We start from the raw sequence: 25,621 nt of genomic DNA, 5'->3' as shown, positions 1-25,621 counted from the left end.
CTATGATTCAATGTCTTCCTTGAGAAAATACTACTAAAACAATGCAGTGGCCCACACCACACTTCATTTTCATTGTGTTGTCCACCTTGCTTCTTGCCAGCTCTTCACGTGGAGTTTCTCAGCAGCTTCATTCCTTCACCGGTGCCAGGCAGGCTCAGTGTGGAGCCACTTGGGTTTTCTTCCCTCTTTTATCGCCCAGTAAATTTTCATAAAGTATTTAACGTGAGAACAAGCAGGTTAATTTACCATGCCGGCGAGCCAGGCTCTCAGAAGGCTCCTTGCAACACTGCCATGTTTTGGCGTCAGAGTCAGAGGCCTCGGTCCCAGCGGCGAGGAAGCTTGCCAGAGCCTTCTCTGTGCAGACACCAGGTGTGATTTAGCATAACAGATTGTGTGGACGTTCCGCAGCTTCTATACTCCATGCGTCAGGATCAAATTGTATCCTTCGTGCTAGATGAAGATGAAAGTCTCAGGGGCTAAAAGCTCTGCCAGGAAAAGCTTCTGGACGTACATACAGGAACTGGGAACATCATCCCACCTTGCAACACATGCCTGGTTTCAGGAACATCAAAGTCCTTCTTAACAATGTTAGTACCTTGTTGAAATGCCCTGTTATATCACAATACTGTTTTTCCCACACGATAGGGGGGCAATGAGAACCATTTTTTTAAATATAAAAATATGCAAAAAATAGAATAAGGAAATTTAAAAACTTATTGAATCCAGCCTTCAATATATACTTAGTCAGTTGCCCAAATCATGCATGAAGTGTTCGTTGACAGTGACTTTGAACACCAATGCTCCAGAGGTTAGCCCTTGGGATGCTGCTTAGGGAAGACTTTGAGCTTTGATGCTAGACAGTGCAGATCTCAGAGATAGGAACTGCATGCTCCCTGCAGATGGCAAGCTTAGTGAGCCTTGAGAAAAGGACAGGCCTGAAGCGGAGGTCAGCCCACGGGGAGAGTGGCTGAAGGCACGTGGAAAGCAATTTTAGGACAAGCTTAGCAAAAACAACTGCCAAAATTATCAGACTTCTTGTCCAGACCACTGCCACGTGTCACTGCCACGTGCAATTTAATGCTTAGAGTGATGTGCCGTTGGTAAGTGGAGAGGACCAGTGGCATCCTAGTGCTGACTAATATGGCTTTGGAAGGAAGTATGTACATTCACACATTCAGAATCACTGGATAGCAAGGATGTAAACTTTTTTTCTTCAGATTTTAGCATAGTTGACACGTAATGCTACATTAGTTTCAGGTGTACCACATAGTGATTCAGCTTCTCTATACATTATCACCACAAGTGTGGCTGCCACCTGTCACCCATACACTATTACAATATCATTGACCGTATTTCTTGTGCTATGCCTTTTATTCCTGTGACTTATTCATTCCAGAACTGGAAGCCTGTATCTCCCACTCCCCTTTACCCATTTTGCCCATCCCCAACTCCTCTTCCCTCTGGCAACCATCAGTTTGTTCTATTTACAGGTCTGATTCTGCTTTTCATTTATTCATTTTTTTTCAGATTCCACATATGTGTGAAGTCATATGGTATTTATCTTTCTCAGTCGGATTTATTTATTTATTTATTTATTTATTTATTATTTTTTATTTCTTTTTGAGACAGAGAGAGACAGAGCATGAACGGGGGAGGGGCAGAGAGAGAGGGAGACACAGAACCGGAAGCAGGCTCCAGGCTCTGGGCCATCAGCCCAGAGCCCGACGCGGGGCTCGAACTCACGGACCGTGAGATCGTGACCTGAGCTGAAGTTGGACACTTAACCGACTGAGCCACCCAGGCGCCCCTCAGTCTGACTTTAACTTAGCACATAATACCATCTGGGGCCATCCATGTCACAAATGTCATGATCTCATCTTTTTTATGGCTGTGTAATATTCAATTGTGTATGTGTGTGTGTGTGTGTACACACACACACATATGCACACACTTATCTTCTTTATCTATTCATCTATCAATGGACACTTAGGTTGTTTCCATGTTTCTATATTGTAAATAATGCTGCAATAAACAGAAATGTATGTATCTTTTCAAATAAGTGTTTTTGTTTTCTTTGGGTAAATACCCAAATTTATTAGTGGAATTATTGGATTATATGGTATTTCTATTTTTAATTTTTTTGAGGACCCTCTTTACTGGTTTCCACAGTGGCTGTACCAATTTACATTCCTACCAACAGTGCACAAAAGTTTCTTTCTCCACATCTTTGCCAACACTTGTTATTTCTTGTCTTTTGGAATAGTGATGTAAATGTTACACAGTTCTTTTTTTAACTTTTCTTTTTTTTTTTATATACCCTATTGGTTTTTCCATTTATTTATCTACTTAAAAAAATAATCTCCATTCACAACGTGGGGCTCAAACTCATGACCCCAAAGTCAAGAGTCACATGCTCTTAACTGAGCCAGCCAGCTCCACCTGATGGAGTGCATTTTTTAACTTTTCAAAGGGCCTGCATCTCATTTGCTCTCACAGCAGTCCTGAGGGGTAGACAGGGCAGGTTTTATTATCCATGTTTGCCTGAAGAACATGGAGGTTACAAGAGTTAACTTTTTCAGAGACTGCACAGAGAGTCAGCAGTGGAGGTGATGCAGAACTCAAGTGTCACGGTCCCAATCCTGGGCCCTGTCTGTGGAATCCCTCCTTGCATCGCATAGGTCTGTGACTTACCTAGTAGCCTATAATAAACTATTTTGTTTTCTGCTCTAACTTAATAGAGTAGATTCTGTGGTTGGCTACCAGGAGCCCTGACCAGTACAGGGATCATAATACACATGCTTCCCCTGCTTTTTTCACCCAACAATAGGCAGAGTACATCTCTATGAAGGAGAAAATCTCCACAATCATTTGTTATGACTGCACAGTATTCTATTGCATAGATATACCATAATTTACCTAATCAATCCCCTAATGACTCAGAGTTTAAATTTCCCCAATGTTTTGCTATTACTGCTTTCATTTTTTCCAACACATATTTACTGAATACTGTTTATGTGCCAGGTACTATTTTAGGTAATGGAGATAACAGGTCCCTGCCTACATGGAACTTACATTCCAGTTAGGAAAGCAACTAATAAATGAGTAAACCAATAAACAATTGCAGGCTGTGGAAAGAGCTATCAAGAGAACAGAATTTAGTACCAGGATAGCATGCTAGGGGGCATTGGTACTTGAGTAGGGCAGCAAAACAGCTTCTTTGAGGAGGTGACATTTGCCCTGATATTGAAAAGATTACACACAAAGCTGTAACGAATATCCCAGAACATTCATTTCAGAGCACTTGTCTGAATATTCCCTTAGGATACATCCTAGAAGAGCAAACGCTAGGTCAAATTACACGCTCATTTAGGCTCCAAAGGACCGGCCATGAAATTCCAACTCTCAAGGTCTCCCTTTAAACCAGCTCTGGATCCAGCAAATCTATGTTCCAACTGTGCCAATAACTGGCTCTGTAAGGGACTGGGCAGTTCCTTAACCTCACTGTGCCTCGGTTTCCTCATCTGAAAAATGGGGATGATAATAATGTCCGACTCAGGGATTGGTGAGGATTCAAAATGGTGTAATATAAATGGTTAATAAATGTTAGATTTAAAAAAAAATACATGCTCATTTTAATGTGTATACAAAACCTACTTTTTAAAAAAGGACCTCAAATTTAAACTCCCATTTCCTGGTGCCCACTCACTTGGGGTTGGTTCTGAGCTCATACTAGCTTGACCTGTTTTCGATAACCCAGTGTCCTCATACCAGGACTATACCCAAATGGTAACAGGGAGTGTGTCTCGTGGTTCTTATGTTCCGCAATGCCAAACTGAAAAGAAAACACAGGGAGCTGGTCTCCTGGCATTAAGGAGAATCCCCGAAGGGGCCAAATTTACTCACAGATAGTGGGAGCCAGCCTGTCTACCTGTCCAATCTTAGAACTTTCATTTTGAATGAAATCAGGTATTAAATATCTAGAGTCTACTTGCCTATGGGTGCTGTGGTCTTCAGGGTACCAGACTCACCACTGCCTGATTAAAAAAAAATAAATATACAGCCACCTGCTAAATGTTTTTGTTCCAACTCAGAAACCCCAAACCCAGAATCGTGAATCCGTGCCTCAGCAGGAATGGAAGACCACAGGTTGTGGATGGCAAATGACTTACTGCAATCTGAAAAGGTCTATACTGCTGGTATAAAATGTGACCACATTCCGTTTCTTCCTTTACCCATCTGTTGCTGTTTTGGTCTAGGGAAGAGGATGATTTTAAAGATTTAAATTTGGACTGTGTATAAGCTGATTTTTCAAGCCACATTTAATGTATTTTGGCAACAAATGCTACTTTGGTGCTGTTTGCCTAAGAAGGCAGGATGGAGCAAGAGGTTTTGATCTTTTTTCGGGTTGTATGCATTTTTTGTTCCCATGCCAGAGCTTTGATTGGGAGGAGGGGAAAAGTATAGAGAGTACCATAGAGCAAGGAGAAACCTTGTAGCCATGAGGCACCCAGCCTTGATGGGAGGAACTGGAGTGGACCTTCAGCTCCGGAGGCATGCCAGGACTGAGGACATAAAAATAGGGAGTGCTTCACACATCTGTGTGTCATCCTTATACAGGGACTTGCTAGTCTTCTTTGTATCGTTCCAATTTTATTATATGTGCTGCTGAAACGAACACCAGGTTGTGTGCATTTTTGAATGGAAGTGGTTGTGATTAAGGCAGTGACATACAGATAGTGAGTTATTTTTTATTTTTTTTTTTTGATTTTAAAGAAAGGAGAGCAAGGGATAGGGAGGAAAATGAAAGAATGAAGACTGTGAGGAAAAAGAGCTCCAGAATGTCCCCTGGTTTCTCTGTCATCTTAGGCATATTAGTCTTGTCTCCATAACCAGGTAGAGGAGATAAACTCATTCAAGTCCAACCATGAGTTGAAGCCCTCAGAGTTCCTAGGGTAGGGTGGGCACGGAACAGCTGCCCTATCTGGGAAGATTACCTAGAGAGTCAGATGGGGAAATCTGCTTGCCCTGCCTAAGCTCTCTCTCTCTCCCCATCTATCTCTCTCTCTCTCACATGCACACACACCGACACACACACCAACGCTGTTTTTTTCCATGTCTGTTAGGTTCTTGCAGTAAGAAGCAGGTGCCACATTCTTAAGTATGACAGATTCTTTCTTCTATTTTGTAAACACGATCAGTAACTGAGGTCCTAGAGTAAGAATCACAGAGAATCAGTCTTAGAGTTGGGAGGGGTCTGTCTCCCTCTCTTTGTGCCCCTCCCTGGCTCACACTGTCTCTCTCTGTCTCTCAAAGATAAATAAAATGTTAAAAAAAAAAGAGTTGGGAGGGGTCTTCAAAGTTACCCCCAAGAAGCTCTGTCCAGGGCAGTATGTCCTTCTGTCCTCTTGGCAAGTGACTTCCCTGCTTTTGTGTAAGCATGGCCATGGGGCAGTCCTATAAATGTCTCAGGATGGTTACTGTATTTCCTAAGTGCTTGGTCTTCTAACACTCCTAGTTCTAATAGCTGTCTCTCTGAAAGCCTATGGATACAGATTCAACTTCCTCTCACTGCTGAATTGCCCTCCTCTGGACAGATTTGGCAAACAGACTTGGTCCCACTGCTCTTCATCTGGATGATATGCCCAGCCTGTGAGGGTATGACATCTGGCTGGCTGGCTGGCCAAACATTTAACTCCTAAGAAGGTTGGTAAAAAGTGTTGGTTTGCTAGGATGTTAGACTAAATTTATATTCACCCATTTGCTTAACAATATGGCTTACATTATAGTGTTCTTAAATCCAGCCATTGTGAATACCAATTTTTCAGTTTTTCAAAGGGGTTTGAAGAATGTTATATGTTTAGGGGCACGCGGGTGGCTCAGTTAAGTGGCCGACTTCAGCTCAGGGCATGATCTCACTGTTCTTGAGTTCGAGCCCCATGTCAGGCTCTATACTGACAGCTCAGAGCCTGGAGCCTGCTTTGGATTCTGTGTCTCCCTTGCTCTCTGCCCCTCCCCTCACTTGTGCACACACACATGCTCTCTCTAAAAAATAAACATTAAAAAAAAATGTTATATGTTTAGTAACTTATAATAATATGGGAAAAATTACCACATCTCATAAAGGTCAGTCTTTACTTTCTCCCAAAGCTAAATAACATTATATATATTCAGAATTATTCTTTTGGCAACTCATTTTTATCTGCCATGGAAAATATGCCACAGATGGAGGCATTCCTGAGATAAAAGTGGGAGGTGTATGGGGCCTCAGTTTCTAAACTGACAAGATGAGTTCTGAGTTTCTTTCTGGCTTTGACATTCAGCATTCTCTGCCTAACTCTCCTCTGGTCAATTGCCTCAAGAGAACCCCCTCTTTCAAATAATAGAAATACACACTTTATTACTTCCTTTTGGGTAGAAGTAAAAACATACTGCTCAGTTAACATCTCAGCTTAGTATGTATTTTATGGTAGAAAAATGAAAAATATCTAATATTTTGAGTATTCTGTAGCTTTAAATATGTAAGATTTCAATCTTTGTCATTTTGTACAGAACGATAAGTTTTTAAAAAGTTAGCTGAAATTTATTATGAGCCTTTACACATACTTCTAATATATAATTATGCATAATAAAAGAACAGATAATGCCTACCATCTATAAACTAGATTAAAGAAGCATTAATGGATATTAAAGCACTGGGATTTTGAGGACTTAAAACTAGATTTGCAAGATGAAACATTCTGGAGATTGGTTGTACAACCATATGTATATACTTAATACTACTGAGTTGTACACTTTAAATGGCTACAATGGTATATTTTATGTGATTTTTTTTTTTGCCACAACTAAAAGTATTTTAAAATGCATCCTTCTTGGGGTACCTGGCTAGCTCAGCTGGAAGAGCATGCAACTCTTGATCTCAGGATTATGAGTCTGAGCCCCACACTGGGTATAGACATGACTTAAGTAAAAAAAAAAAAATGCAATAAAATAGAATATGAAAAATTGCAACACAAGGTGACATATACATACAACAGGGCAGACATCACATGGTGGCTGTACAGATGTAGCAGAGACTGCTCCTGGTCCCAGCTTCCATTCTTGCCTCTTCCTTTGAGTTTTATGTCTTAAATCCTGAATGTCCCAGCCCCATTTACAGCTAGGATGTGAATGGAACAGAAGTGGTGCATGTAATGTTTAATCCCTTAAGGAAGCCATCTGCCCTCTACTTTCTCTTCTCCCATCTCATAGGCTGGAACTCAAACACAGTATGGAGTGAGTCTCAGCCTCATAGATTAAGGTGTCATAGCAACAAGGCAGAAGCAACTTGGTCTCTCAATGGCCTGGAGGAAGAGGGCTGCCCACCCACCAGGACCACTTGCCTGCCTCTGAACAGTTAGGTGAGAGAGAAATAAACTTCTTTTGGTTTGAGCCACTGCAGCTTTGGGTCTTTTTGTTACAGTAGCTGAGCCTATACGTTAACACAGGAGAATAATCACCTGCACATGCAGCTGGCAGACTGTCTGGGAAGACATAACAATAAAGATAGGCTCTGCTACAAAGTCCGGCTTCCCAGCCTCTAAGCCCTGGGTATTGACTGGCTGTCCTTCTCCCGGTACTGGAAAATTCCTTTCTCATTGCTCTGTGTGTGTGTGTTGAGTTGGGAGGCATGTTCCAAAGATGGAGGGAGGAGACCCAGCAGAAACGACAGGTGGAATTTTGGAGAGAGAGAGAGAAAGAGAGAGAGAGAGAGAGAGAGAGAGAGAGAGAGAGAGTGTGTATAGATGATTAATTTGATTTTAGATGTGTTTGTTTAGGATTTCAATAGATAATGCCTCTTGACCATCAAAATTCTGAAACAACTGAACAAAGAGCACGAGGAAAATTAAAAACACTTCCTTTTTTTGGATAAATGCTGATCTGAGGACACAGTTTAGTGAAAGATCATACTGACTTTCTAACACTGAACTGTGGAGTTGGACTGACCATTTTGTAGCTACGGTAGCAGCTCAAAGAGCCTAAATTTTTTTTAAATTAATGTTTATTTTTGAGAGAGAGAGAGAGCGAGAGAGAGAGAGAGAGAGAGCACACGAGCAGAGGAGGGGCAGAAGAGGGAGACACAGAATCCCAAGCAGGCTCCAGGCTCTAGAGCTGTCTGCACAGAGCCTAACATGGGGCTTGAACCAATGAACCATGAGATCATGACCTGAGACAAAGTTAGACGCTCAACTGACTGAGCCACCCAGGCATCCCAGAAGCTCAAAGATTCTAATGCAATGTAACATTGGGGGCTTATTTAATCCTTTCCCTTTAAACTATAGGAGCTGGTGGAGTAAAGAAATGTAAACTGTTTAATGAAATTCTTTCATTTTTTAATTTCCCTCTCATAGCTCTTTTCTTTGATAGATTTGGTGACATATCTCACATTTACTTGACCTCCACTGGTGATCAAATGGAGCCATTGTTGATATTCTGCTTTCTTTCTATAATTACACTCCTAATTTTGATTGTGATAAGGAGTAAACAGCCACCCTGCTCTATCCACTTAAGGGATGAGTCTTGGGTTCTCCTCAGAAGGTAACTTCAGGACTGGAGAATTCTGTCTGACAATAAACTTCCTTTCCAGGATATTTCTCAGTTTGTGTTTTTTTTTTTTAATGTTTGTTTTTGGAGGAGAGAGAGAGACAGGGTGTGAGTGGGGGAGGGGTAGAGAGAGGGAAAGACACAGAATCTGAAGCAGGCTCCAGGCTCTGAGCTGTCAGCAAAAGCCTGACGCGGGACTTGAACTCATGAGATGTGATATCATGACCTGAGCTGAAGTCAGACACTTAACTGACTGAGCCACCCAGGTGCCCCTCTTGGTTTTTATATAAATATGAACATACTGGCTCACACCTAAGCAAAGTCAGTCCTTACTACCATCTACTGAAATGGCCCTTCCAAATGTTGGTTTCTTTTACCTGGATAGCATGTATAGGTATTTAATAAGTATTTAAATAAGAAGAAAAAGAAATTGAAGGTAACGGTGGAGTCTAAAGTTCTTTCAAGAGATCATCTTAATATGTGAAAGGAGAAATAGGTAGTACACCCAGTACAAGGTGAATGTTTTCCTAGTTTTTCTAACAGAAGTGAATCATCAAGCAGAGTTGCTCAGATACTGAACTGGATTGTGAAAAACAAGCAAAAACCAATGTGCTGTTATTAAAAAAATCACTCATTTGGTAATAAATCCAATATTGTCACAAACACTATATAAACTGTTCATCCTCAATTGTGAACTGGTAAACTGATTAACATCATATTCTAAATTTGAAATGAAGTCTATGTTGGAGAATAGTTGTTAAAAGATGTATTGAGACATAGCTGTTGAGAAAAGGCCAATGAATTCTGGCTAAAAGACCAGATAGGTGAGTATTTGATAAATGTATAATAAAACAGCAGAATTTTATTAGTACTATTACTCTATGAGCCTGGAACAGTTTAAAATGGAGAGGTTATTGAAGAGTATGTGTCTGACACAGAAACAGGTTTCTCCAGGATGGAGGAATATCAAAATGAAGCCCCTTTGTCTGATAATGGGGTGTTTCTTTCTACAAAAAATCTTAAGGGGCGCCTGGGTGGCTCAGTTAGTTAAGCGTCTGACTCTTGATTTTAGCTCAGGTCATGATCTCACAGCTTGTGAGTTCAAGCTCTGCATAGGGCAGTCTGTTGTCAGCACAGAGCCCGTTTAAGATCTTCTGTACCCGTCTCTCTGCCCCTCCCCCACTCACACTTTCTCAAAAATAAATAAACATTAAAAATATTTTTACTTTTGAGAGAGAGAGAGAGAGAGAGAGCGAGCAGGAGTGAAGGAGGGGCAGAGAGAGAGAGGGAGATACAGAATCTGAAGCAGGCTCCAGGCTCTGAGCTGTCAGCACAGAGTCCAATGTGGGGCTCGAACCCACAAACTGCAAGATCAGGCCCTGAGTCAAAGTCGGCCACTTAACCAACTGAGCCACTCAGGTGCTCCAACACTAAAAATATTTTTAAAAAAGCTTAAGAAAACTGTGGATCATTCAGAAGGTGGAATTTATGGACAGCTGTTACGTGAGCGAAAATGTTTACCTCAAAAGAGATCTAATATTCCTAATTAGTAATATTATTAATAGGGTTTTTTTTTTGTCAAGTCAGTTCTTACAGCTTTGTTTTCAATCAGCTAAAAATGTTTGATATATTACCCTAATCTACTGTCTTAATTGTACTGTTTTCTGATGTGTATTTATTTATGTCTTGAGATAGCAACTTTTTGAACCAAATTATTTATTTTGAGAGAGAGAGCACATCATGAGCAGAGGAGAGGCAGAGAAAGAGGAGAGTGAGAGAATCCCAAGCAGGCTCCATGCTGTCATGCTGTCAGTGCAGAGCCTGAGGTGGGGCTCAAACCCACCAACTGTGAGATCATGACCTGAGCCAAAGTCAAGAGCAGGACGCTCAACCAACTGAGACATCCAGGCGCCCCTAATAAGTTGTAAGTCAGTGTTCTTTGTTTTTTATTATCAGTTAACTAACTTAACTAACTAACTTAACTAACTAACTAACTTAACTAACTGATAAGACCTACTATGAGTTTAATAGGAGAAGAGATATTAGAGTTCCCAATTAATGATGTCCATCCTTTGAAATATACTCATCTGAAGTGTATTAGTTTCCTAAGGCTGCCATAACCAATTACCACAAACTCTGGTCGCTTCCAACAACAGGAGTTTACCCTCTCACAGCTCTGAAAGCAGATATTTGAACTGGAGGTGTCAACAGGACAGTATCCCTCCCTGGAGAATCTTCCTGGCAGCTCCCAGCTTGTGCTGGCTGCACTGTGTGTCGCTGCATCTCTGCCTCTCTCTCCACGTCGCCTTCTTTGTGTGTCACTTGAAAGGACTCTTGACATTGGATGATCAAGGAGGATCTTATCTCAATAACCTAACTACATCTTAAGGACTCTTTTCCCAAATAAGGTTCCATTTATGGGTTCTGGGGATTAGGATATGGATGTAGCTTTTGAGAAGGCACAGTTCACTCCATTATGGTAACTGAGGTATATGATTTTAATCATTACATGCCTTAATACACTTGCATGAATATCTTCAGATGGGTGAACACCAAAAGGCTTCCAGTTCTTTATTTTTAAGTTTATTTATTTGTTTTTAAGTAATCTCTACACCCATCATGGGGCTTGAAACTACAACCCCGAGATCAAGAATTGCATGCTCTACTGACTGAGCCAGTCAGATGCCCCAAAGACTTCCAGTTCTTAGAAATCAACAAGCACTGGGTTGTGGTAGCCAAGAACTATAGGTTAGCTAAGAGATCATGGTACAATTACTTTATTAAGTCACGGTTAATAACAAATGAAACCACACTTGTCTAACACTTGCCATCAACACCAGATATGCTGTGCACAAGTATTGCCTGTGTTGTTTTTCACACCACTGCATTTACTACAACTGCTGAGGGAACTGGATATATGATGTTAAAACTAAGTTGATAAACTCTTGATAGCAGTACCTTGTCAAGTCAGTTCTTACAGCTTTGTTTTCAATCAGCTAAAAATGTTTGATATATTACTCTAATCTACTGTCTTAATTGTACTGTTTTCTGATGTGTATTTATTTATGTCTTGAGACAGCAACTTTTTGAACCAAAATAAATGTACCAAAGAAAATGAACATGAACAGTGGAATGAATGATTCCTTAAAAGTACTACTAGAAAATATGTTAATAAAGGTGACTGCTCCCTTTTCCATCCTCCCTCCTCTCCCCACCCTGTTGAGGTGAACAGTGCCTGGACTACTTTAAGTCCTTGGCAAGGTCTCTTGGGGTACCATTGTATGGCAGGGGACAGGGCTTGGTACTGTCAGAGTCACAGGGTAGTTGAGTTGTTGCACAGACCTCAGAGGTGATCTGGGACAACTCTAAGCTCACTTACGACTCCCCTCTGCAATATTTCTGGCCCGAGGGGCATCCACAACTGCTTGAATGCCTCGAAGTCCATCTCTTTGTCCTTGGCTAGCTCTAAATACTCCATTGTAGACCACAGTGCTGTCTGGAGCCATATTCTGCCTCCCCACTTATGCTGTGTATCCGTGCCTACTCTTTCCCTTTCTGCTGCCTACCTCCACTGAAAGAGCACTGGTTAAGGGAAAGAGCAAGATAGTACTTGTGAGTCACAGTCTTTAGGCTGTGTGCCTGGAGAAATTCTTTCTACCAACAATGCTGGCTTTTTCCACATAAGCCTAGTAGGTATCTTTCATCATCCAGAGAATGTATTTTTTAGATAGTTGGCTAAGGCTTAAATCATACAATATTGGGGCTGAAGAAAGCTCAGCAATTACCCAGTCACTTTAGAAATAATGAGATAAAAGAAATATAAATAAATGAGATAAAAAATGTGATCAATAAATTATTGGAGGTCACTCAACATGATGGGGGCAGAGCTAGGACTACGGCCCAAGTCTTCCGATGCCTATTTAAGCACTTTCCCACACTCTACAGGTTGTGATGCAAAGCTTGCTCCACCTCTTGAGATGTTGGCCTCACTGGTGCCATCTGATGAGATAATCAACCTCCTATGGTCTGAATGTTTGTATCTCCCCCAAATTTGTATATTGAAGCCCTAACCTCCAATGTGATGGTATCTGGAGGTAAAGCCTTTGGGAGGTGATTAGGTCATGAGGGTGAATCCCTTGGATGGGATTCATGCCCTTAAAAGAAGAGACCCAGGAGAGATTATCTTTCTCTCTGTCATGTGAGGAAAAGTCAAGAAAACAGACATCTATGAACTAGGAAATAGACTCTTACCAGGAACCAAACTGTCTTACCCCTTGATCTTGGACTTCTGAGTCCCCAGAACCGTGAGAAATAAATGTTTGCTGTTCAAGCCACCTAGTCTATGGTACTTGTTATAGCAGCTCGAACTGACTAAGATATAACCCACTGAATATACTCAGTGATGCTTACTGAGTGTGCTATGGGCAGACAAGGGTCTTTGCTCTTACAGAGCTGCTCTCAGGTCAGTGAAGAATTGACAGAACCCAAAAGGCTGCAAGGCTCTGATCCAGCTTTCACATTAGGGCCTTGATTGGGACTAGGGTCACTGAGTTCAGCTCTTAATTCTTCACTGGACCCTGACAGGAAAGGTAAAGTACCTGGAGTTAATGTCCCCACTTAGAACTGTTCCTTAACTTGTCACATGTCATCATTTAAGTCCAAAGCACTTCTTGGCTTAGAAAATAAATCTCCTTACTTCCTCTCCTGTACTCAGCTCTAATATTAAGCAGGAACCCAAGGTCCATGACAAGAACTATAAAAAAAAAACCTGTTTTTTTAAATTAAAACTCATTGTCGTCCATAAAATAAAGTATATCTCTTGGGAGCATTAAAGCTATCAACCAGCTACTTGTAAGTGAGAGAGGCATTTTCTGGTTGACACAGTAAGCGAGAAAGACCCAGATGGTGGAGCCTTTTGGCATGGACTTATCTGCTCCGGCTGTCTAATACATTTCTCCGCTGCGTTAACTCTTCCTCCATCAGAACCATCACATCAGTTTATTTCCAAGGAAGACAAAAACAGAAAGGTGTTTGTCTATAAGATTCCTACCTTCCTCCTTCAACACTGGGTAGCGCCTATTCACTGCTAGAGGCAACTGAAATGATCTGGATCCTTTGGTGATAAATCTCACAGCTCTGGCCCATGCAAGATTCAATACAGTCTCTTCCTCATGAAACAGGAAAGGGGACTAGACTTTTGGGGGCTATGTTACCTGGGCTGGACATGATTCCTGATGAAGATTCAGAATTTATTTTAAAAAGGATTTTGGATTGCTGGATGGAGCATGTTGCATGACTGCTGGCTGGAGAATGAGTCCCTTGGGCTTGAGGCCCTGTCTTCTTTCATGAGGAATCCCTGCCAATCCAGGATCTGTGAAATGCTTCCGCCAGCCAGTCTCTAATTTAGCATATGTACAAAGCCAATTTTTGGACACCATGATGGAGCCTGGCATCTCTGCACCCCTCCGTGTTTGTAATGCTCACAGGGAAATAACAAGTAACTAGCAAGACAGAAAAAAAATGTGACAAGAAAAGGCTTTCTAAAATCACAGATAAATCGTCTATGTATTATGTATGTATATGTGTCTCCCTCCTGCTTTTCCAATATAAACTTCCCCCATGTAAATCCTTGTAGTTATTTCATTTAGATTTTCAATCTGGGATGCACTTAGCAATAGCCAACACAGACAAAGATAAAACCCTGCTCCCCACTGAGAACATCTGATTTTTTAAATGTAGAAATGCTGCTCTTTACAAAATAGGACATTTCCCTTTTAATTAGTTTCAAAATACACCCAAATAATTTGCAACTAGGAAATGATACCATTTAAGAGTACTTAAAATAATTCCCATGCATGCAAAGCCGATTTGATGAGAGGCACAAGCTAGTGAAACCTTAAGTTTTTAGATAAACTGAACTTTTTCTGTGGGGACAGCTATCACTAACATGGGCAAATTATCACTATCTTCTCTCAGAAAACTCCAGTCAAAAAAAAAAAAAAAAGAATAGAAAAGAAAAAAGAAAAGAAAACCCCAGTCTAAGGTATTTTCTGAATATTTGGGGACAATTGCTAATTGAGGCTTGAATGTACCCATCCATCTTAGCTGAAAATATGGACCTTCCTGCCACCCTCCCTTTCTCTAGATTTTCTTGCCAACCATCTAGTTTTCTAACAGTCCTTCGAGAGAATGGGTAGACACAAAAGCTCTATGGTAAGATGTCATGCTATCTTTGAAAATAAATACATATATTGTGCTCACCCACCCTTCAATGTGCCAGCAATGAGTCCCTAGAGGGGCATCCATCAGGAGAGGCATTTTGACTTTTGCCTGTGCATGAATGAAATCAAATCTCTGAATAAAAGGGAAGGCGAGACTAACATGATTTTCCTCAGTGCCTGGATTATGACAATGACCAACTTTTCAGCTCTTTTGGTAGGTGAGATCCCTGCCCTTCTGGCCAGGTGAGCCGCTGCTGATAGGTCTGCTCGCATGGTATGAACAAACTTTTCCAAACCAAACTCAGTCCTTACCTGTTAGGGTAGAAAGAAAGTCTGAGCCCTGCATGTATAAATATAAATATTTTAGGAGTCTGGCTGATGGTGAGATTTGCACGGCCATGCAGAAGCCAAGCTTGATTGCCCTGGCCTGGTGTGGGGCTCCCCAGGTGGCAGGGGCTGAGAGCGGGCAGTGCAATTGGCGGGGGGGTGGAAGTGAGTGCCTCCAGTCATTCTGAGTAGCCCCTGGGCTGATTAGTGACGAGGGCTGACAGGCTCCTAAGGGGAGGTCCTGTCCAGTTTCTTTCTGCAGCAGGGATGATGGGCCATGCATGGGGTCCTGAGGCAGAGACTGGGGATTTTTTTGTGTGACCATGACTACATTCCTCATCAACAGGCCACACTCATGGTCTCTTTGGAGGCCACCGACTCACTGGAGGATTACCATTAAGGGACGTCTGCTCAGTGGCGCCAGGTTCTTTCCCCACCCCTCAGGGGCCAGCATGGTGCCTCCATGCTGCTTCACCCAAGCCAGACAGAAGGGCAGGGCACCAGGTCTGGGAATTAGAGAGGGCGATCGATATGTGTATACCGAACACAGTCACGGACAATTGAAAAGGCTCACACGTAATCCCACTGGGAACTGCTTAAAACTGAAGTCCGTGATAAATGACTCACGGAACCCAGATCCTGACTCGTCTGCCTGGGAATGGCCAGAGGTGAGGTTCATAACATTTGTGATTCATGGAGATCAAGGGCCTAGAATGTATGTAAAGGATTCTGGGACTGGCCCTGCAAATAAAAATAACTCTTTAAACGGAAGAATTTTTTACTTCTGACTGATCTTGAAACCCTGAATTATGAGATCGCTACCTTTCAAGTCTGGTGTCAAAGGAAAGACTACTTCTTTGCAACATAATGCTTACAACTTGAGATCTATTGCCTCAGCACCCTGACACAGCTGCCACCTTGCCAGTACGTTGAGAGTCTTTGCTCATGAGCATGTGTTCATTGGGGAGACCATTTGGAGAATAACCAGAGACTGTAGAGTTATGAGAACTAAAGTAGATATGGGATTAGAATACAGATGTTTTCAACTTCTGGCTTTTGATGAGGTAAAATCAATAAGAATTGAAAAAGTATGTACTTAAGCTATATCAAAGTTTGGTAGATTCTAAGATCAGAGTTGGATTATAATTTGGAATTAATTTACATGGTTTGTGGTCCTAGTAATGCAGTGATTTTCCTAGTGAAAATAAAACATTTGACATCCTGGATTTCTGAGAGTTGGGTTATAACAGAGTCAAAGGAAAGGTAATCTCTGGATAGAGAAAAGCTGTATCAGTCAGGGATCTCCAGAGAAACAGAAGAGAGATAGACAGATAGACAGATTTATTTTAAGGAATTGGCTTACAAGATTGTGGACTGACAAATTCAAAATCCACCAGGGAAGCTGGCACACTGGAAACCTGGGCAAGAGTTGACGTTATAATCCTGAAGGCAGAATTTCTTCTCTAGGAGACCTTCGACTGACTGGATGGGACCCACCTACATTACCCAGGGTAATCTACTTTACATAAAGTAAACTGATTAGAGATGTTAACTATATCCACAAAATATCTTCCCAGCACCATCTAGATTTGTGTTTGATTAAATGACTGGGTACTTACTATAGCTTAACCAAGCTGATGCAAAAAACAGATCATCACAGATTTCTTTCAAACTGTGAAAAAATAATCAATGTCTTCGGTCCATAAAGATTTGCCTTCTTCCTTTTGGAAGGGTCCTGCAAGTCATGCCTTATCAAATGAGGCATGATACACGAGCGATTTGCAGCTCCTCAGCGATCTGGTCTTCCTCACCAGATATCCATTGGGAGAAGATGCAGACTCTGAGCCTTGTATAAATATTGTACAGAGAAGGGAATGGCAAACAAGCTGAAATGGAGAGGAGGAAGAGCACCTATTCTAATACTTTCTGTTCTGGTTCTACCAGTGTCTCCAAAGCACTTGTTCCAACCATGGCCAACATAGCAATGGTTGTCTGTGTTGCCCACCTGACCAGTTCCTAGCACATGCCTTCCCTGACTGCTGTTCTCAAATATCCACTAAGTGTGTCCTTTGAGCATGATGCGTTCTTAACCCATGGGTAAACCTCATGAAAGGTGATGATGAATGTATTATATTGGGCCAACAAGTGAGTCACAGGGGTTCTCATCCCAAAGAAACATAAGCTTCCTTCCCTGCTAATTATACTATGCATCCTTCTTTCCATAAATTTTATATGTATAAAATAGTTTAAACAATGAAGCATCCTTCATCTAAAGAGGACTAAACCAAAAGGAAAAAAAAAACTTGCAACAGAAATAATATCGTTTTAATTCTTATCTCTAAGGTCAGATGATAAGTAACATTCACATGACACTTTATCATTTATAAAGTGCTTTCACATACACTCATTTTATTTTTGTATCCTTCAGACTAAAAGGTTGATGGCATCACCCCCATTTTACAGATGATGCCATAAAAGGCTTGGAAAGATTAGCAGCCCTTCCTGATCTGATACGGCCATCAGACTGCTCAGCGGGGACTGGAACTGCAGTCTTCTGCTCCTGGCTACACCCTGGGCTGTTCTGGGGCTTGCTGGTGACCAGTTCAACCTCAAACCCTAGTTTATGGAATTACATAAAGGTGGCCAGAATCTGACTGGCCAACAAATCAAGTGACTCTCTGCTTACGGAAAACCATTGAAGTTATTATTTCTACAGATGGCCAAGGTACCCTTTTCCCTTCCATGTGTGTTTCGTGGGTGCAGAGAGCTCTCTCTATTGGAAATCAGTGGGAGGGCTCTGCACAATAAAGAGCAGGGAATGAGAAGCAGGATGTGGATCTATTCCATAAAGTGAAAACTTAACGTCCTAACAAGTAATTAAGAAAAAATTCGAGGTTGTTTCCTCAGCTGATCATCACCGGCAGAGCCAACTTTGGATTAAACACTTCTGCTCAGTGGTTTTGACATTCTCAGTCAGGCATATCTTGATGAAATTAGAGATGCAGAAAATATTTTTTGATGGAGCGCAGGGACAAAACAGCTAGAAGGGAAGCCAATTTTATACACAAACTTGTACAGACTGAAATAAAGAGGAAAAGGGAAAGCAAGACAATAAGGAGTGTGTGAGTGTGTGTAAATGAAAGAAAATGAAAGCAAGTGAGAGAAGAGGAAAGGCCGATGCTCATTAATTAGACTTTAAGTTCTTGGCAGTAAGAGGTGTGTTTATAAACAATCTTCACTAAAACATACCTTTCCAACTATTGACTGTTTTATTTGCCAAAAAAGTCTCTAATTATTCTGTACTGTTTCAATCCAAAAGCAGAGAGAGAAATATTAATAAGAGAACATAACCGTTCTTATGATGGAACATAGATCTCTGCACAAAGGTCAATATTTCTAACGTTCAATTAACAAAGTGTGGCCAGTGTAAACTATTTTACAACAGGATTAGGTGGGGGCTATTAGATAGTTTTCAAACTAGTAAAAAAAAAAAAAAAAAAGAAAAGAAAAGAAAAGAAAAAAGAAAAAAAGAAAAGAAAAAACCTAGACCAAAGATATAAAAGTTGAAATGTTAACTATTCAGGAACCTCTTAATAGCATGCTTATACTAAGCCATCAGTAAAACAACTAGCTTTCCTCTTAGGACTTAAGTCTAGAAAAGTCTGATCTATAAGAGTATAATAAACACTTGCAGACATGTCAACATTTGTTGGTAAATTATCTCCCATGCATCCTTTCTAAGGAAGTTACTAGAGGATGTACTCCCTTAAAATGAGGGAATAAACCAAGAAAAAAAAAAAGACATGAAATCCAATAAACAGAAAATCCAACTCAGAAATTAGGCCAAAGGACTTCCCAGGATGACAGGGAAGGCAGCTACCAGATAACAAGTTAGTAGGCAGCCAACACATATCGGAGAAGGGATGATGGCTCTGGTGGAGTTTGGGACTGAATTAGCGAGAGACATCTAGAAGACACAGCAAATTCAATAGGCGAAGAGATGAACTGTGGCACTCATACAATGGAATACTAGTCAGCAATAAAAAGAAGAACAATCAAGCCACAAAAAAGATATGAAGGAATCCTAAATGCATTAACGCTAAGTGAAAGAAGCCAGTCTGAAAAGTCTATACACTATATGATTCTGACTATTTGACATTCTGGAAAAGGCAAAATTACAGAGACAGTAAAAAGATCAGTGGTTCCCAGGGGATCACTAGAAAAGACTGAAATAGGCAGAGCAGAGGGGATTTTTAGAGTAATAAAACTATTTTGTATGATACTGTAGTGGTAGATATATGGCATTAAGCAGTTGTCAAAACCCATAAACTGTACAAGATTGAGAGTGAATCCTTAATGTGAGCTACGGACTTGGGTTAATAAACATTTTTTTGATAAGTAAGTAGAACCAAGGAAATTATTAATTTCAAGAACAAGAAAGCAAATATAATCACAGTAAACCATATTAGGTAAACCTTAAATATTGATCTAGTCCTAAAATATACTTATATTGGGAGGATGGGGATAAGAGAGAGAGGTGAGAGAGCTCAATCCTCATCTTACATAAAAAGAAGTCAATTGATAATATTTAAAATTGAAAAATGAAGAAATCACAGTATAAACATGCTATTTAGAAGTAGCAAGAAAGTTAGAAAATTTGAAAGTGATTTTTTTCTAGGGAGTAAGGCCTGGGGAGGGGCAGGAATGGCAGATTTTCTTTCTGAGCTTTATTGTAGCAGAAAGGAAACCCCTAAATCAGCTATGTGTTCCTGACTCCTCAGTACTTTGGGCCACAGTTGTGTAGTGGGTAGGGCACAGGGCATAATGTTAATAAGGTTAGAACTAAGACCTTGCTCTCTGAGCACACTAACCGTACCTTACTTCTCATTTCACTGCAGTCATGTGCCATTTGTCTGAATGGAAACTGGACTACAGCAAATAGAGCCGATAAACACAAAGCCACAATCACCACTTACTAAGGCCCAATGGGCTCATTTGTGGATGTGTTGTACTTGATCTTGTTGAGCATGACTCTTAAGTCACCATGCCTGCTCCTGCCAATGACCAACACAAACCGGAGGGATCTTCCGGTGTCATAAGTAAGTCTCAGTCCTACTTTTGAACCACTTCTTTGACTTCTTTCATGCCCCTGATCCTGTCCCAGTTTTAAGCCTCCTAGGGACTAGTTCTGCTGCTTTGCCTTCCTGTTTACGTTCTTTAAAAAACCTTTTTTTAATGTTTATTTAAAAAATTGTTTTTAATGTTTATTTTTGAGAGAGAGAGAGAGAGAGTGTGCAAGCGAGAATGAGTGGGGGAGGGGCAGAGAGAGAGGGAGACAAAGCAGGCTTCAGGCTCTGAGCTCTCAGCACAGAGCCTGACACGGGGCTCAAACCCACAAACCGTGAGATCACGACCTGAGCCAAAGTTGTACACTTAACTGACTGAGCCACCCAGGCGCCCCCTGTTTACATTCTTATCTACTCATTTGGACTTGACAGTGTGGACCTTGTATTAGTGAGATAAATCACCACAAAACTTAGTGGCTTAAAACCATAACCATTTTATTTGCTCATGGTTCTGTGGGTCAGAATTTGCACTGACTCACCTGGGTGGTTCTGCTGGTCTCACTGGGGGCTGCTTATGTGCACCCAGTTATCTGGCAGCTTGTCTGGGGCTGAATGATCTAAGATGACCCCACTCACCCGACTGTTAGTGTGGGGTATCACTGTTAGTGTGGGACTGTAGTGTGGGCTCTCCAACAGGAGAGCTAGGGATCCTGCATGAGATGGCAGAGTTCCGGAGGGGCAATTCCCCAATGTGATCTATAGGCCTATGCAAGTCACCTGGCCTAAACCAGAATCAATGCGGGAGGGGACTACACAAGGGTGTGGATATAGGAGGCATGAATCATTGGAGTGTACCACAGACACTTTCCCTGGTTGTGATGTGGGTCCCTGCTTGATTTCCGGGCACCAACCCTCAATGGAGACATATCTTCCCAGGAAATGGAGGTGCCATTTTTGCTCTCAAAGAAGAATATAAGCTCGCTGAGGATTTATTTTTCACTTTTATTGCCCATTCATAAAAGAGAAAAAAGGCAGTGTGCTTTCTGTGAGGGAAACTAGGTCCTCCTGAGCCTGATCTCAACACCACTGAGCTAGGCCAGACCTAAGAGACCTGGGGAAAAGGCAGCAGCACTTTTGACCACACACATACAGTGCCTTGGTGATGCCTTGCAACACACACCAGAATTCCTTGGCTATGGCTTTCACAAAGAGCAATAAGCCTAATTTCCCACAGCAAATGAAAGTTAGAGATATGCTTATCTAATAACAGTTAGAGATATGCTTATCTGTTCATTCATTTATTTACAGAATAATGTGAATTAAACCAACTAAGTGCCAGGCACTGTGTTAGATGAATGTGTTATAGTTACTGTCTTTAAGTTGCTCAGAACCTATTAAGGGATACAGATAAATACAGACATCCTTTGATATCCAAATCTAGTCAATTTGTGAAAATGGCTGGGTGAAAATGGACTGAAAAAGTGTTTGAATAGTGACAGCCTACATTCCCTCATTGTAAATGGAAACAACAGTATTGTGTTCCCAGCCCCAGCCTCAAAACCCCGATCAATTCCCTCAAAAAAATTTTTTTTAATGTTTATTTATTTTGAGATAGAGCAAGAGCGGGGTAGGGGCAGAGAGAGAGAGAGAGAGAGAGAGAGAGAGAGAGAGAGATTGATTGATTTCCAAGCAAGCTCTGTACTGCTAGTACAGAGCCCTACGTGGAGCTCAAACTCATGAACTGAGATCATGACCTGAGCCGAAACCAAGAGTGGGACACTTAACCGACGGAGTCACCAAGGTGCTCCACTTCAAAAATTCTTCTTAAAGTTTAATTGCCTATGTAACAACTCACCAAGTATTTTCTACATTATGTCAAGGATTTAAAACACTAATTATTTAGCAGTGAATGAGCACTCATGGGTATATTTTTACAATAAATTATACTGCACAGTAACAGATACAGCTCATGTTCTCCTTCTATGCCATATTAACATGTATAGTAATGTACATAAACAATGGAACAACATGCTAAGGAACCTTTCTTAGAAGACTTAATATAACACGAGAAACCTAAATGTTTTTGCTAGCACATACATGCATCTCTGTGTTGGTATTTTGATCTAAATGTTGAATTCTGGGCTTAAAGTTTCTTCAAGTTATTATAGTAATTACTCCAATGGGGAGAGTTTAGATAGTGCAGAGGATTTTTTTTTTCTAATATTGAGACTATGAAGCAACATGGCAATGATCTCTGTAGAGAGTTACATGACCGAAGGAGGAAACAAAAGTGTTTTCAAATATGACCAGGTATATATTCTGTGTGCATATGGGCAAGTAAACAAAGAATATTGAAACAGCATGTCTACTGTTACTGTGGTAAGTATCTGAGTGATTTTTTCCCCATTTTTATTATTCTATTTTTCTGCAGTTAAGACAAGATATTTAAAACACAAACGTGCAAAAACAATAGATGCAAATATAAGTGTGAATGCAACACCCTCCCACCCCAACCCCTGCAGGATCTTCAGTGCCTGGTTATGCCATTGCCAGTGGAGAAGGCTGGACGTGCAGCAGAGATCACCTGGATCAGGTCTGCTTTATGGAAGCTAGCATTCTCTGCAACCAGCAGCCACCGAACCCGCATATCAAAATTTACATATATAAAATACAAGTGCTGGGGCACCTGGGTGGCTCAGTTGGTTAAGCGTGTCTTGATCTCAGCTCAGATCATGATCTCATGGTTCGTGGGATCGAGTCCTACATTGGGCTCTGTACTGATGTTGCAGAGCCTGCTTGAATTCTCGCTCTTCCTTTCTCTCTGCCCCTTTCCTGCAGACTCTCTCACCCAAAATAAATAAATAAATAAACATTAAAAAATAAAACACAAATGCCATGCATCGTATAGTAGGTAGCTGAGGATGTATTACATTTTTGTAATTTAAATTATACCAAAGAAACACAAGAAGAACTTGCTATTTAAAAATCCCTGGTAGAGAATTCTTTTGATGAGCAAACATTGCTTTAACTTTACCATTCACCCTCCTGATTTAAGCGTTTTGATAAGTTGGATTGTCTCAAAGCAGGGTATAACAGTAGCATCTCATACTTGTTTTAGACAATTTTTGTGCATCAGCTTGATAGAATATTAAGAAGTCATTAACATTTGTAATTATGAAGACTGTGGTGATGTGGAAAAATTCTTGTGCTGTGTTAAGTAAAAAAAATATCTAACTACAAAATTACATTCAAACTATTACTGCAACGAAGTAAATATGCATGGGGAGTGACTAGAAAAGAACACTGGGTAAGGAAAGCATTTTTACACATGGCACATTTCAAGTGGATTAAGTGGAGCTTTGCACAAAGCAAATCCTACCTTACAGCTATAGAAACTGAAGAGGGTAAATGACTTCACATTTTAGCTACAGTGATATGAGCTGGTAGAACAGAAAACCTACAATCATAGAGGCTTAACACAGTAGCAGCTCCTGTCTTGTTCATGTTGAATCTAATCTGTGAGTGGGGGCAGGGGTTGCCTTCTGCTCCACCCAGTATTCAGGGACCCAGGCTGCCAGTAGCTCTATCATCTTTTTAAAAAATTAATTAATTAATTAATTAATTGAGAGAGAGAGAGAGAGAGAGAGAGAGAGAGAGAGAGAGAAAGTGTGAGCAGGGGAGGGGCAGAGAGAGAGGAGAGAGCTGAGAATCCCAAGCAGGCTCCACAATGCCAGCATGGAGCCTGATGCAGGGCTCAAATTCACAAACTGGGGCTCAAACTCCATGACCTGAGCCGAAGTTGGATGCTTAACCAACTGAGCCACCCAGGTGCCCCAGTGGCCCTATCATCTTTAACCCACAACTTTTTTTTTTTTTAATGTTTATTTTATTTTTTGAGACAGAGAGAGACACAGCATGAGCAGGGAAGGGGCAGAGAGAGAGGGAGACACAGAATGTGAAGCAGGCTCCAGGCTCTGAGCTGTCAGCACAGAGCCTGACGTGGGGCTTGAACTCACAAACTGTGAGATCGTGACCTGAGCCGAAGTCGGACGCTTAACTGACTGAGCCACCCAGGCGCCCCTAACCCACAACTTTCAAGGTGTCTCTCTGGCTATTAACAATTGACAAGGAGAAAGAACATGGTGGATAGTGAAAAGTTTTTATGGGTGAGGGCTGGAAGTAGTAAACATCACCCCCACCCACATTCTGTGGGTCAGAACTTAATCATATGGCAATATGTAACTGCAAAGGAGGCTGGGAAATATCATCTGTGTGCCAGGAAGAAGTAGAAGTGGGTTTTGGTGAACAGCTGGCTGGTATCTGTTACACAAATTCTCACATGTAACCAGATAGGGCAAGAACTGGAAGCCAGTCTTCCTTTCTTGGCTTTGTGCTTACATTTTCATTTCTCATTCATTCATTTATTCTCTCTCTCTCTCTCTCTCTCTCTCTCTCTCTCACACACACACACACACACACACACACACACTAAAGACTTTATGTGTTGAAATCTAAACAAAAGACTGTTGTTCTATATCTAAGGACTCCCAATACAATCTGATTCTTTTTAGGAAACTCATTACATTCTCAATGAAAATCATCATCCCTGGGAAGGAAATACTTACCAGGGATAAATCCAGATTCTGGAACAAGAGAATTTGGCTAAGAGCTGAAAAAGAATGAGCAAATGCCTACATAATCCCATGGCCTTTATATTTCAGGTATCACTCACATCTTTGCTTAGGCACTGTCCCATTATCAGTGGGTAGGAGGAAAATCGAATCCTACCTGTAGCATACATTAAGACCCCCTACCACTTTTTCTGAAATCCCAGCCAGAAGGCACTAGAAAAGAGTTGGCATGTTTATCTTCTGTTTTACTAGGCCCTCGCCCAGCTTTTCAGACCCAAATCCACTGTGGTTGTGACCAACAAAAGTAAGCATATAGTCACTGAGAGTCATTTTCAAGAAAAGACATTAAAAGCACATTAAAATATTATTTGGGGGTTGCATCCTGGAAAACAGCTATCTGTCCTAAATTTGGCATTTTTCATGTCAAATGTTCTTGTTTGGTGAACAAATCAGTTCAAATCAGAATAAATCATTAGATCTTATTGGTCCTTGGTGGGGCTTGGTGAATGCTGTTTATGCTAAATATCAAAGTTATAGCCAGAGCTTAGATTGGACAATGAGAAAAATAAATTGCTATTTTGTACCTCTTTGTCCCCTGCCGAGACTACCAGTACAATGCCTTGAACATTTAGGCACTTGGTATACCAATACTGAGCTAATCATTATGTTATGTTGTTTGACTATAATTCAGAAACTATTGAATTAAGTATGGAAAACTGTACCTATAATAAATGCCGTCAGGCTGCTCTGTTTATAGGCCTGCTCTGAACTTTTTATAGGCCTGCCCATTTCCTCA

The 25,621-nt window shown here is 41.0% G+C and overlaps 1 protein-coding gene and 1 non-coding gene across 5 annotated transcripts in view; both read right to left on the bottom strand.

Annotated features, from left to right (window-relative positions):
- The window catches only part of CLYBL (citramalyl-CoA lyase), a 245,147-nt gene that overhangs the window by 43,864 nt on the left and 175,662 nt on the right, over positions 1-25,621 (bottom strand). The gene's annotated exons all lie outside the window — the stretch shown is intronic.
- Positions 4,573-4,678, bottom strand: LOC125934248 (U6 spliceosomal RNA). The gene has a single exon (XR_007461285.1). It is a non-coding gene; the product is annotated as a U6 spliceosomal RNA (small nuclear RNA).

The sequence above is a fragment of the Panthera uncia genome, assembly GCF_023721935.1.
Source record: "Panthera uncia isolate 11264 chromosome A1 unlocalized genomic scaffold, Puncia_PCG_1.0 HiC_scaffold_16, whole genome shotgun sequence".
NCBI lineage: Eukaryota > Metazoa > Chordata > Mammalia > Carnivora > Felidae > Panthera > Panthera uncia.
The sequence above is the reverse complement of the archived record's forward strand: the minus strand, read 5'-3'. Positions and strand labels throughout refer to the sequence as shown.